This window comes from Oncorhynchus mykiss, chromosome 11 (genome assembly GCF_057628025.1).
Source record: "Oncorhynchus mykiss isolate SJ-2025 chromosome 11, ASM5762802v1, whole genome shotgun sequence".
Taxonomy (NCBI): Eukaryota; Metazoa; Chordata; class Actinopteri; order Salmoniformes; family Salmonidae; genus Oncorhynchus; species Oncorhynchus mykiss.
Window position 1 is genome coordinate 81170315 of NC_143032.1, and position 13893 is coordinate 81184207.

A 13893-nucleotide genomic window follows, 5' to 3' on the forward strand; every position below is an offset into this window, starting at 1 on the left:
ATGAAACTCTTCATCTATACAATATGCAGAATAATATTTATTTAATTTTCAAACAAATGGGGACAGATGCTAATGAGGGCCCCAGAAAAACAGCATCATTTTGGTGGTCTTACATTTTTTTTTTGCCCCCTAGTGAGCACACAGGTTTTCTGCCCCTGCAGGAGAGTACAGAGATGCCCCTGAGCTGCTCCTTCACATATGCTCACGGGGCAGATCAGAGCCCAAAGGCACCCCACCATACCTCATTATGCCTCAGGTCACAGGTCAGGTCAGGGTTTGAGTCAATTCAAATAGAATTCAGACAATTCAAGAAGTGATGTGATGTTATTCATATTTTTATTTTATTAAAACGAAAGTTCAAGCAAAAAGTTTTTACTGAGAAGTCCTTAAAAAGGTGCCTGTTTTGGGGGGGAATTGGATGCTCAGTTTACTTCCTGAATTGAATGACTTCACTTCAAGTCGACCCTAACCCTGCCTCAAGTCAATAAGGATCCGTTAGCTTCTGACCTGATGTCTGACCTGGGTCAACAACAGCATGGATAACCATGGCTAACTACAATTGTTTTGAAGCTCCTCTCCTTAGAGACATGCAAGCCATCAGCTCAAGGGGACCTCTGGTATGACGCTACTACCATCATGACCCCAGACACTTGTTTTAACAAAGCATGTTCTCTCCCTTCGGGGGCATCAGTCCTGAGGGGCCTTCTCAGGGGTCAAATTCTGGGCCTCAACCTCGTAATTGCCATGTTAGATAGGGATAAGCACAGGGCATCATCTCAGGCATTGTATGTGTGTGTGTGTGTGTGGTGGGATTTCAAAGTAGATTTACCTCAGAAGACCTCCTCTCTCCTCCCTTCTCTTCCCAATTTTCTTCTTGATTCGCAAGGGAACGTGGACCTTCCTGAATTCCCATCGTTGCCCCCCCCCCCCCCCCCTGTTTATGTTTTCAAATACTTAAGCCTTGAAACGAGCCCTGCTGCCGAACCCTCGTCTCATGTATCTGATGTGGTTCTGGGAGGAATCATGTTGATAACTCAGGCCTTTCAGGGTAAAGAATGTGAGACGTGTTATCAGGAAACCAGCCAACAGTGATGATGTTCCCCTGCCTTCAGTTTTAATCTCTCCCATACACTTGGCCTGGAGGAGAGAGAGAGAGAAAGACAGAGAGAGAGAAAGAGAGAGAGAGAGAGAGAGAGATAAAGGAGGGGGGTGAGGGGGGGGCGTTGATTTGACACAACAGCGTAGAGCCTGGCTTGCGAGGGAAAGGCGGTCCTAAAACGAGCATCAAAATGTTCCTATGCCAACTCAAGTATGTAACTCATTGAACTGTTTGGCAGTGGTGTGTCCTTGCGGAGAGCAGAGTCCTCAGTCCTCGCTAACATAGTGCTGGGTCCAGGTCCCTAGTCTCCCCAGCTCCTCCGTTTCCGTTCCCTAGTAGGATGGCATGACGTTTCACATTAGTGTAACACAGCTCAGACTGAGGCCCAGGCACTGCAGCTCAATGTCCAGCTGAATATTGCAGAGATTGCCCAGAGTTTACTGGTATCATAAGTGTGCCCATTTAATCCCTGTTCCATGGTCCCAGCAGACCACGCATCCTCTCTACTCATTAGTGTCAGGGTACTTTAACATTATCTTGTAGTCACTCACTGGAGATGAGACGGTCGGTGGCTCTGTAGGAGCAGCTCTACCATTACCAGGAGGAGTCTGTAGGAGCAGCTCTACCTCCACAAGGAGGAGTCTGTAGGAGCAGCTCTACCTCCACCAGGAGGAGTCTGTAGGAGCAGTTCTACCTCCACCAGGAGGAGTCTGTAGGAGCAGCTCTACCATGACCAGGAGGAGTCTGTAGGAGCAGCTCTACCTCCACAAGGAGGAGTCTGTAGGAGCAGCTCTACCTCCACCAGGAGGAGTCTGTAGGAGCAGCTCTACCATGACCAGGAGGAGTCTGTAGGAGCAGCTCTACCATGACCAGGAGGAGTCTGTAGGAGCAGCTCTACCTCCACCAGGAGGAGTCTGAAGGAACAGCTCTACCATGACCAGGAGGAGTCTGTAGGAGCAGCTCTAACTCCACCAGGAGGTCTGTAGGAGCAGCTCTGAATACCAAGAGGAGTCTGAAGGAGCAGCTCTACCTCCACCAGGAGGAGTCTGTAGGAGCAGCTCTACCATGACCAAGAGGAGTCTGAAGGAGCAGCTCTACCATTACCAGGAGGAGTCTGTAGGAGCAGCTCTACCTCCACCAGGAGGAGTCTGTAGGAGCAGCTCTACCTCCACCAGGAGGAGTCTGTAGGAGCAGCTCTACCATGGCCAGGAGGAGTCTGTAGGAGCAGCTCTACCTCCACCAGGAGGAGTCTGTAGGAGCAGCTCTACCTCCACCAGGAGGAGTCTGTAGGAGCAGCTCTACCATGACCACGAGGAATGATATGTTATTTTCAAACAATTTAACAGTGGTTAGGTGACTCGTTCAGCAACAATGTGTTAGTGATCAGTGATGGTGGAGGCCAGTCCCAGGTCTGTTGGAGGGGGAATATTTCCCTGTGTGTTTGTGTGGGTTTTTGTCTAGGTTACAAGACCTGCACTTGGACAACAACCCTCCCATTCTTGTCCCCTGGAACTCACTTTATAATCAACAGATCAACCATTTTGACCCACCCCAAGTCGTTCACTCCAAAATATCTTTTCGAACCCCATAAACCATGAAGACATAGCAGGTGTTCACAGTTCGAATGGAAACCTAAAACACCTATGTCCAAACAAAATGTTTAAAGTCACCAACAAGTCATCGTTGAAGTTATTGGCAGCAGGACTTCACAGGGAAGTAGCAACTTTCTGTGGTTAGCATCCCTGTGAGTGAAATTGGTTGGAAAGATGTTTAAAAGATGTCTCACAGGGATTGTTACTGAAACAAAACTTTTTTTTTTTTAATCGCATCGGTGCTATTTACACAAGTATGTGGAATTATGTTCACGGTACTGTAAATTCCAATACACTGTTTTTACATTAGCCAATATGCTTGCAAATACACTTTTCCAATACACTTAGCCGATACATTTGAAAATACACTTAGCCAATACACTTAGCCAATACATTTGCAAATACACTTAGCCAATACTGTCATGTATTGTCATGTTGTGTCTTGTTCCTGTTCTTTCTCTTCACTCTGTCTCCCTCTGCTGGTCGTATTAGGTTACCTTCTCTTCCCCTCCTTCCCCCAGCTGTTCCTTGTCTTCTCTAACTACCTTGTTCACCCTTTTCCCACCTGTTCCCTTTTTCCCTCTGATTGGGTCTCTATTTCTCTCTCTGTTCCTGCTTCTGTCTTTGTCAGAGTCTCGTTTGAGTTTCTCATGCCAGAACCAAACTATCGTCGTGTTTGCTTCAACCTTGTCCTGTCCTGTCGGAATCTGCCTGTTCATCTGAGGCTACGTGTGATCAGGTACCTCTGTCCTCTACAACCCAGCTAATCCCCTCTGCTGCTAGAAGAGGACTCTAACCCAGCTATTCTCCTCTGCTGCTAGAAGGGGAACTCTTCAGTGATATTCAGAAGGACTTTATGTTTCATTTGTCGCCCTCTCTGCGGGTTGTTTATTTTGCCATCATATACATTTGAAGAGGATCTATGTCTTACCTGTGTTTCGACATTAAATAACTCTGTTTTTGTTAAACCGCTTTTGGGTCCTCAATCACGTGCATGACAAATACACTTAGCCAATACACTTTGCCAATACACTTAGCCAATACACTTAGCCAATACATTTGCAAATACACTTAGCTGATACACTTAGCCAATACACATAGCCAATACACTTAGCCAATACACTTGCACAATCCATTAAATTGGAGTGAACATTCCATTTCCTTCATTTATTCCCAGGTGTGATCAAAGGCGTGATCATCGAAGACATCTTTCACAATTTCAGGCAAAAAAATAAATGTGTTCTTCATATTGAATTACAACATTGGTGTACTGTAATCAAATGAAACAAATTAAAGAAATGACTGTAGATCTGGATTGAGCCTGACATACTGTAGGTCTGGATTGAGCCTGACATACTGTAGGTCTGGATTGAGCCTGACATACTGTAGGTCTGGATTGAGCCTGACATACTGTAGGTCTGGATTGAGCCTGACATACTGTAGGTCTGGATTGAGCCTGACATACTGTAGATCTTGATTGAGCCTGACATACTGTAGATCTGGATTGAGCCTGACATACTGTAGATCTGGATTGAGCCTGACATACTGTAGGTCTGGATTGAGCCTGACATACTGTAGATCTGGATTGAGCCTGACATACTGTAGGTCTGGATTGAGCCTGACATAATGTAGATATGGATTGAGCCTGACATACTGTAGGTCTGGATTGAGCCTGACATACTGTAGATCTGGATTGAGCCTGACATACTGTAGGTCTGGATTGAGCCTGACATACTGTAGATCTGGATTGAGCCTGACATACTGTAGATCTTGATTGAGCCTGACATACTGTAGATCTTGATTGAGCCTGACATACTGTAGATCTGGATTGAGCCTGACATACTGTAGATCTTGATTGAGCCTGACATACTGTAGATATTGATTGAGCCTGACATACTGTAGATCTGGATTGAGCCTGACATACTGTAGATCTGGATTGAGCCTGACATACTATAGATCTGGATTGAGCCTGACATACTGTAGATCTGGATTGAGCCTGACATACTGTAGATCTGGATTGAGCCTGACATACTATAGATCTGGATTGATCCTGACATACTGTAGATCTGGATTGAGCCTGACATACTATAGATCTGGATTGAGCCTGACATACTGTAGATCTGGATTGAGCCTGACATACTATAGATCTGGATTGAGCCTGACATACTATAGATCTGGATTGAGCCTGACATACTGTAGATCTGGATTGAGCCTGACATACTGTAGATCTGGATTGAGCCTGACATACTATAGATCTGGATTGAGCCTGACATACTGTAGATCTGGATTGAGCCTGACATACTGTAGATCTGGATTGAGCCTGACATACTGTAGATCTGGATTGAGCCTGACATACTGTAGATCTGGATTGAGCCTGACATACTGTAGATCTGGATTGAGCCTGACATACTGTAGGTCTGGATTGAGCCTGACATACTGTAGGTCTGGATTGAGCCTGACATACTGTAGATCTGGATTGAGCCTGACATACTGTAGGTCTGGATTGAGCCTGACATACTGTAGATCTGGATTGAGCCTGACATACTGTAGATCTGGATTGAGCCTGACATACTGTAGATCTGGATTGAGCCTGACATACTGTAGGTCTGGATTGAGCCTGACATACTGTAGATCTGGATTGAGCCTGACATACTGTAGATCTGGATTGAGCCTGACATACTGTAGATCTGGATTGAGCCTGACATACTGTAGGTCTGGATTGAGCCTGACATACTGTAGATCTGGATTGAGCCTGACATACTGTAGGTCTGGATTGAGCCTGACATACTGTAGATCTGGATTGAGCCTGACATACTGTAGATCTGGATTGAGCCTGACATACTGTAGATCTGGATTGAAATCATACATCTTCCACATCTTCCTGTATTGGAAAAATTTATTTTATAGTATTTTATTGTAATAATGTATTGAATTTTATAGTATTGTATTGTAATAATGTATTGTATTTTATAGTATTGTATTGTGATAATATATTGCGTTTTATAGTATTGCATCGTAATAATGTACTGTATTTATAGTATTATATTGTAATAATGTATTGCATTTAATAGTATTGTATTGTAATAATGTATTGTATTTATAGTATTGTATTGTAATAACGCACTGCATTTTATAGTATTGTGATAATGTATTTTATTTTATAGTATTGTATTGTAATAATGTATTTGTAACGATTTTCGGCGTCATTGGTGGAAGGAGAGGAGGACCAAAATGCAGCGTGGTGAGTGTTCGTCATTTTTAATGAGAAGCCACTGTACACGAAAATACTAAATAACAAAGTGAAAGACAGGAACAAAAAAACGAAACAGTTCTGTCTGGTGAAGACACAGAGACAGAAAACAATCACCCACAACTCAAAATGGGGAAAACAGGCTACCTAAGTATGATTCTCAGTCAGAGACAACGATCGACACCTGCCTCTGATTAAGAACCATACCAGGCCAAAGACAGAAATACAACATTGAAAAATGAACATAGACTACCCATCCCTAACTCACGCCCTGACCAACCTAACACAAAGACATAAAAAAGGAACTAAGGTCAGAACGTGACAGTATTGCATTTTATTGTATTGTGTTGTATAGTGTTACGGTATTATAATACTGTACTTGTCAATGCAATCGCAGTAAAGAAGTGTGAACTTCATTTTCGATCAATTCTTACTGTATAGGGGATTCATTTGTTACATACAGCACTTCTCTGATCTTGTCAATATCCATACATTTTATTTTTTAAAATTTACTGTGAAGTTAAATCATAATATTCATCATCGTAACAGTACATGAGAGTGTATATCATGCATTATATGTTTTTACTTTACAGACATATACTACCGGCCAAAGGTTGTAGAACACCTACTCATTCAATGTTTTTTCTTTATTTGAACTGTTTTCTACATTGTAGAAATAGTACATTGTAGAATAGTGAAGACATCAAAACTATGAAATAACACATATAGTGTTATTAGTGTCATGTAGTAAAAAAACATATTTAAAAAAAAAACAAACAAACCAAGAAGGAGTGTTGCATCAGATGACCTGGCCTCCACAATCACCCGACCTCAACCCAATTGAGATGGTTTGGGATACGTTGGACCGCAGAGTGAAGGAAAAGCAGCCAACAAGTGCTCAGCATATGTGGGAACTCCTTCAAGACTGTTGGAAAAGATTTCCAAGTGAAGCTGGTGCAAAACTGTCATCAAGGCATCAAGACACTTTTTTGGTTACTACATGATTCCATATGTGTTATTTCATAGTTTTGTTGTCTTTACTATTATTCCACAATGTATAAAATAGTAAAAAATTAAGAAAAACCCTTGAATGAGTAGGTGTTCTAAACCTTTTGACCGGTAGTGTACACTTTCATTATGTAGTTCTCAAAACATTTAGTAGACAAACTGGTTTAAAATAAATAGGTTTGCCAAACAGTTAGGTGATAATCAGTCAAGAGCAGTCAGATTTAAGAAAGTAGTAAACATGTACTGTAACAAATGAAAAGACAATCATATCTAAAGTAGTGTGAGCATTGGATTGTGAAAAACAATCACTTTGTAAATAAATAAATACAAATATGTCACTTTATTGGAACATGTCTCGCAATGTGAAACATGTATTTCTAGATGAAACACTGATTCAGTTTGGTGAAAAAGTGACCGTATGATTGTGTGTTGTTGTACATACATACGTACCTGTTAAAAATTGCACCAAAGCGATAACAAAAAAAGAGGGTGAATGCACAGCTTCTCCACAACACTCGCACTCAAACTCCTCTAAAACTTCAGAGTGTGTGTATGTGTGTGTGTGTGTGTGTGTGTGTGTGTGTGTTCTCAACTATCACCTCCAGTGAGGGTGAAAACCTCCTACGCTTCTATCCTTTGTCGCTAATCGCTGGTGACACGGTCTCCTTTCCTCTCGCTGTGCTCTGCCTCCTGAAAACCTGAGCGGTAGAAAGCGGGGGGAGTGGAGGGAATAGGGGGGGGGGGGGCCCAGCTCAGGACTGAAAATGGCAGCTGTCAGGAGGAGTGACGAGAGCCCCCCGTCCCATTCTCGTCCGACCGAGAGCTTTGAGAGCTTTGTCACATGCGGTACATACTCCAGGTCGTCAGAGGAAATGTGTGGTGGCAAGCTTGTCAAGTTGACTGAGGAGTTATGCCAGCGTGTGAACTCATGTGTGACTGCTTAGGTACTATTAAAGAAGCAAAGGGGGAGATGGTAATTTTTCTCCATCGATTCAAGGGATACAATATATTCAGGCTCCTATGAGGGAAACTGTGATACATGACAGATGGATGAACAAGAGGCCCTTAGGTCTTGGCCACCCCAGACCTTAAGGGCCTCCTCTTTAAGGTTCTCAGTGCTTCTGGGTAAAGGTGTTCTGGTGTCTAGACCGTTCAAGGGCACCAACAGTTCCAGCTCAAGTCATACTACGTTCCTCATCTTGGCACCTCTTAGTAAGACAGCAAAAAAAAAAACACAATGAACGGAATCTGTTTCCACCAGCATTGCTACATGCTCAAAAAGGCAGTAGGCTATTGTTGTTGTAAAATAACCAACAAAATAACCTGCTAACACCCCAGGTACATGTGAGTCGGGGAAAACAACTCGAGCTTTTTGAAAAATGTGGACTATCCCTTTAAACAATGATGTCATCAATACAGCCAATAGTTGTTTCAGAGATTGTTCTATTGATAGAAAAGACCCTTTCAGGAAAACCCGTTTTTTTTACAGTGACATACTACCAACAGATGCCAAGCCAGATGCTCATGGCCAAATGAAGGTCACATGATCAAACGTACCATATGGGACTCAACTTATCGACGTGCTATGACCTCCTAACAGAGTTCCATACTGTACATAGTTGCATACTTCAATCTTTCATGCACATATTTCCATAAAACGCACATAAGAGTTCAAAGTTTACCAGCCCAACTCCCCCTTGGGTTGTTTATTTAGGATCAACGGTATCTGTCTTCATGAACCACCAAAACCACCTGACTGGGAGGAGAAGAAAAAAAAATGTTTTTCAGTGTTTGGAAAATCCATGCAGAAGTCTAAAGAACATCATGACAAGATGAAGAAGAACCATCCCCAAGATGAACGCTAAACAGGGCAAATGTTCTCCTCTCTCTAGTCTGCCTCAGGCACTCTGAACTGGGGCAGGAAGCGGGATAGGGATTGGACAGGGAGAGGAGGGGGGTGGGGGGGGGTAGTTGTGCTGGGTCGTATTGGAAACACAGAGTGGTCGTTATCAGATCCAGATTATTTGTTGCGCATTAAGAAACAGCAAGGTATATCCCAGATGGCACCCTATACCCTACATAGCTCACTACGTCTGACCAGAGCCCTACGTAGTGCACTATATGGCTATATATATATATATATATATATATATATATATATAGTACACATTGGGACACACCCTATGTCTCATTGACTTGCCTTCCTTCTTTGAAAGTGTGTTTCCCCTCGAGGGATGAGGCTCTGCCTGGGTAACAATCACCAAACTGTAAAGAAAGGCCCCTACTCCAATCATCCCGTGTCATCGTTTAGCCCTCAAAACGATGTGAAGACAGCCATTTGAACCGGCTCCCACTTTGATTTAACTTCAGCTGGCGAGTCATAATGTTCAGCTGGCGAGTCACAATGGTTGTGCTCTTGCAATTCTCTAACTCTCTCACCCCACTTTTCTCTCTCTCCCTCTGTCTCCATCTTCCTCTACGTTGGAATATGAACCTTCTCCACAGTCTGAGGTCCTGAGCGCTCTGAAGCAGGTTTCCATCAAGGATCTCGCTGTACTTTGCTCCATTCATCTTTCCCTCGATCCTGACTAGTCTCCCAGTCCCTGCCACTGAAAAACTGCCTCACAGCATGATGCTGCCACTACCTTGCTTCACTGTAGGGATGGTGCCAGGTTTCCTACAGACGTGACGCTTGGCATTCAGGCCAAAGAGTTCAATCTTGGTTTCATCAGACCAGAGAATCTTGTTTCTCATGGTTTGAGACCTTTAGGTGCCTTTTGGCAAAATCCAAGCGGACTGTCATGTGCCTTTTACTGAGGAGTGGCTTCCATCTGGCCACTCTACAATAAAAGCCTGATTGGTGGAGTGCTGCAGAGATGGTTGTCCTTCTGGAGAGGTTCTCCCATCTCAGCAGAGGAACTCTAGAGCTGTCAGAGTGACCATCGGGTTCTTGGTCACCTCTCTGACCAAAGCCCTTCTCACCCTGATTGCTCAGTTTGTCCGGCCAGCTCTAGGAAGAGTCTTGGAGATTCCACTCTTCTTCCATTTAAGAATGATGGAGGCCACTGTGTTCTTGGGGACATTCAATACTGCAGAAATGTTTTGGTACCCTTCCCCAGATCTGTGCCTCAACACATTCCTGTCTCGGAGCTCTACGGAAAATTCCTTCAAACCTCATGGCTTGGTTTTTCCCTGACATGCACTGTCCACTGTGGGACCGTAAATAGACAGGTGTGTGCCTTTCTAAATCATGTCCAATCAATTGAATTTACCACAGGTGGACTCCAATCAAGTTGTAGAAACATCTCAAGGATGATCAATGGAAACAGGATGCACCGGAGCTCAATTTCGAGTCTTATAGCAAAGGGTTTGAATACTTATGTAAATAATTATGTAAATGTTATTATTTTTAATAAATTAGCAAACAGTTTTTCCTTCATCATTATGGGCTATTTTGTGTAGATTGCTGAGATTGTATTTTTTTTTTCCGTTTTAGAATAAGGCTGTGACGTAACAGAACGTGGAAAAAGTAAAAGGTTCTGAAAACCTTCCGAAAGCTCAGTGTATACCATCACTCTCAACACCATCCTATCATATATATACCATCACTCTCAATACCATCCTGTCATATATATACCATCACTCTCAACACCATCCTATCATATATATACCATCACTCTCAACACCATCCTATCATATATATACCATCACTCTCAATACCATCCTATCATATATATACCATCACTCTCAATACCATCCTATCATATATATACCATCACTCTCAATACCATCCTATCATATATATACCATCACTCTCAATACCATCCTATCATATATATACCATCACTCTCAATACAATCCTATCATATATATACCATCACTCTCAATACCATCCTATCATATATATACCATCACTCTCAATACCATCCTATCATATATATACCATCACTCTCAATACCATCCTATCATATACATACCATCACTCTCAATACAATCCTATCATATATATACCATCACTCTCAACACCATCCTATCATATATATACCATCACTCTCAATACCATCCTATCATATATATACCATCACTCTCAATACCATCCTATCATATATATACCATCACTCTCAATACCATCCTATCATATATATACCATCACTCTCAATACCATCCTATCATATACATACCATCACTCTCAATACCATCCTATCATATATATACCATCACTCTCAATACCATCCTATCATATATATACCATCACTCTCAATACCATCCTATCATATATATACCATCACTCTCAATACCATCCTATCATATACATACCATCACTCTCAATACCATCTTATCATATATATACCATCACTCTCAATACCATCCTATCATATATATACCATCACTCTCAATACCATCCTATCATATATATACCATCACTCTCAACACCATCCTATCATATATATACCATCACTCTCAATACCATCCTATCAGACATATACCATCACTCTCAATACCATCCTATCATATATATACCATCACTCTCAATACCATCCTATCATATATATACCATCACTCTCAATACAATCCTATCATATATATACCATCACTCTCAATACCATCCTATCATATACATACCATCACTCTCAATACCATCTTATCATATATATACCATCACTCTCAATACCATCCTATCATATATATACCATCACTCTCAGTACCATCCTATCATATATATACCATCACTCTCAATACAATCCTATCATATATATACCATCACTCTCAATACCATCCTATCATATATATACCATCACTCTCAATACCATCCTATCATATATATACAATCACTCTCAATACCATCCTATCATATATATACCTTCACTCTCAATACCATCCTATCATATATATACCATCACTCTCAATACCATCCTATCATATATATACCATCACTCTCAATACCATCCTATCATATATATACCATCACTCTCAATACCATCCTATCATATATATACCATCACTCTCAATACCATCCTATCATATACATACCATCACTCTCAATACAATCCTATCATATATATACCATCACTCTCAATACCATCCTATCATATATATACCATCACTCTCAATACCATCCTATCATATATATACAATCACTCTCAATACCATCCTATCATATATATACCTTCACTCTCAATACCATCCTATCATATATATACCATCACTCTCAATACCATCCTATCATATATATACCATCACTCTCAATACCATCCTATCATATATATACAATCACTCTCAATACCATCCTATCATATATATACCTTCACTCTCAGTACCATCCTATCATATATATACCATCACTCTCAATACAATCCTATCATATATATACCATCACTCTCAATACCATCCTATCATATATATACCATCACTCTCAATACCATCCTATCATATATATACAATCACTCTCAATACCATCCTATCATATATATACCTTCACTCTCAATACCATCCTATCATATATATACCATCACTCTCAATACCATCCTATCATATATATACCATCACTCTCAATACCATCTTATCTGCTTCTCCCAGATCATCATCACTTGAGGTTCCTTTCTGTCTCAATGTGGTAATTTATATGTATTATTGTTTTGTTTGTACTTGAATACGCATTTAAGCTTTAAGCTGCCATGTATACACAACTAAAGTCTAACTGACTAAAGTCTAACTGACTAAAGTCTAACTAACTAAAATCTAACTGACTAAAGTCTAACTGACTAAAGTCTAACTGACTAAAGTCTAACTGACTAAAGTCTAACTAACTAAAGTCTAACTAACTAAAGTCTAACTAACTAAAGTCTAACTGACTAAAGTCTAACTAACTAAAGTCTAACTAACTAAAGTCTAACTGACTAAAGTCTAACTAACTAAAGTCTAACTAACTAAAGTCTAACTGACTAAAGTCTAACTGACTAAAGTCTAAATAACTAAAGTCTAACTAACTAAAGTCTAACTGACTAAAGTCTAACTGACTAAAGTCTAACTGACTAAAGTCTAACTGACTAAAGTCTAACTAACTAAAATCTAACTGACTAAAGTCTAACTAACTAAAGTCTAACTGACTAAAGTCTAGCTGACTAAAGTCTAACTGACTAAAGTCTAACTAACTAAAGTCTAACTGACTAAAGTCTAACTGACTAAAGTCTAACTAACTAAAGTCTAACTAACTAAAGTCTAACTGACTAAAGTCTAACTGACTAAAGTCTAACTGACTAAAGTCTAACTAACTAAAATCTAACTGACTAAAGTCTAACTGACTAAAGTCTAACTGACTAAAGTCTAACTAACTAAAGTCTAACTAACTAAAGTCTAACTAACTAAAGTGTATATCATGTACAAATGACGATCTGTATGAATGCATGCGTGTGTGTGTGTGTGTGTGTGTGTGTGTGTGTGTGTGTGTGTGTGTGTGTGTGTGTGTGTGTGTGTGTGTGTGTGTGAGAGAGAGAGAGCGTGTGTGTGTGTGTGTGTGTATGTGCTTGCGTGTGTGTATGTGCGTGTTTGTCTTTGTGTGTTTGTGTGTGTGGGTGTGTGTTTGTACGTGTGTGTGTGTGTGTGTGTGTGTGTGTGTGTGTGTGTGTGTGTGTGTGTGTGTGTGTGTGAGAGTGTGTGTGTGTGTGTGTGTGTGTGTGTGTGTTGGAGAAGATGGTTGGAGAACAACACTGACAGTAATCTATACAGCTCTGGACGGGAAGTTGAGCAAACGATCAGGATGAGCAGGTGCCATTTGACGAACGAAGCGTGTGTGTGTTTGTCAGTCTGCGTGTGTGTTTGTGAAGTGTGTCAGTCTGTGTGTGTCTTTGACAGGCTAGCATATAGAGAGGATAAAGGAGGAGACCAGGGATAGAGAGAGAGAAAGAAAGAGGGAGAGAGAGGGAGAGGGAGAGAGAGATAAACCT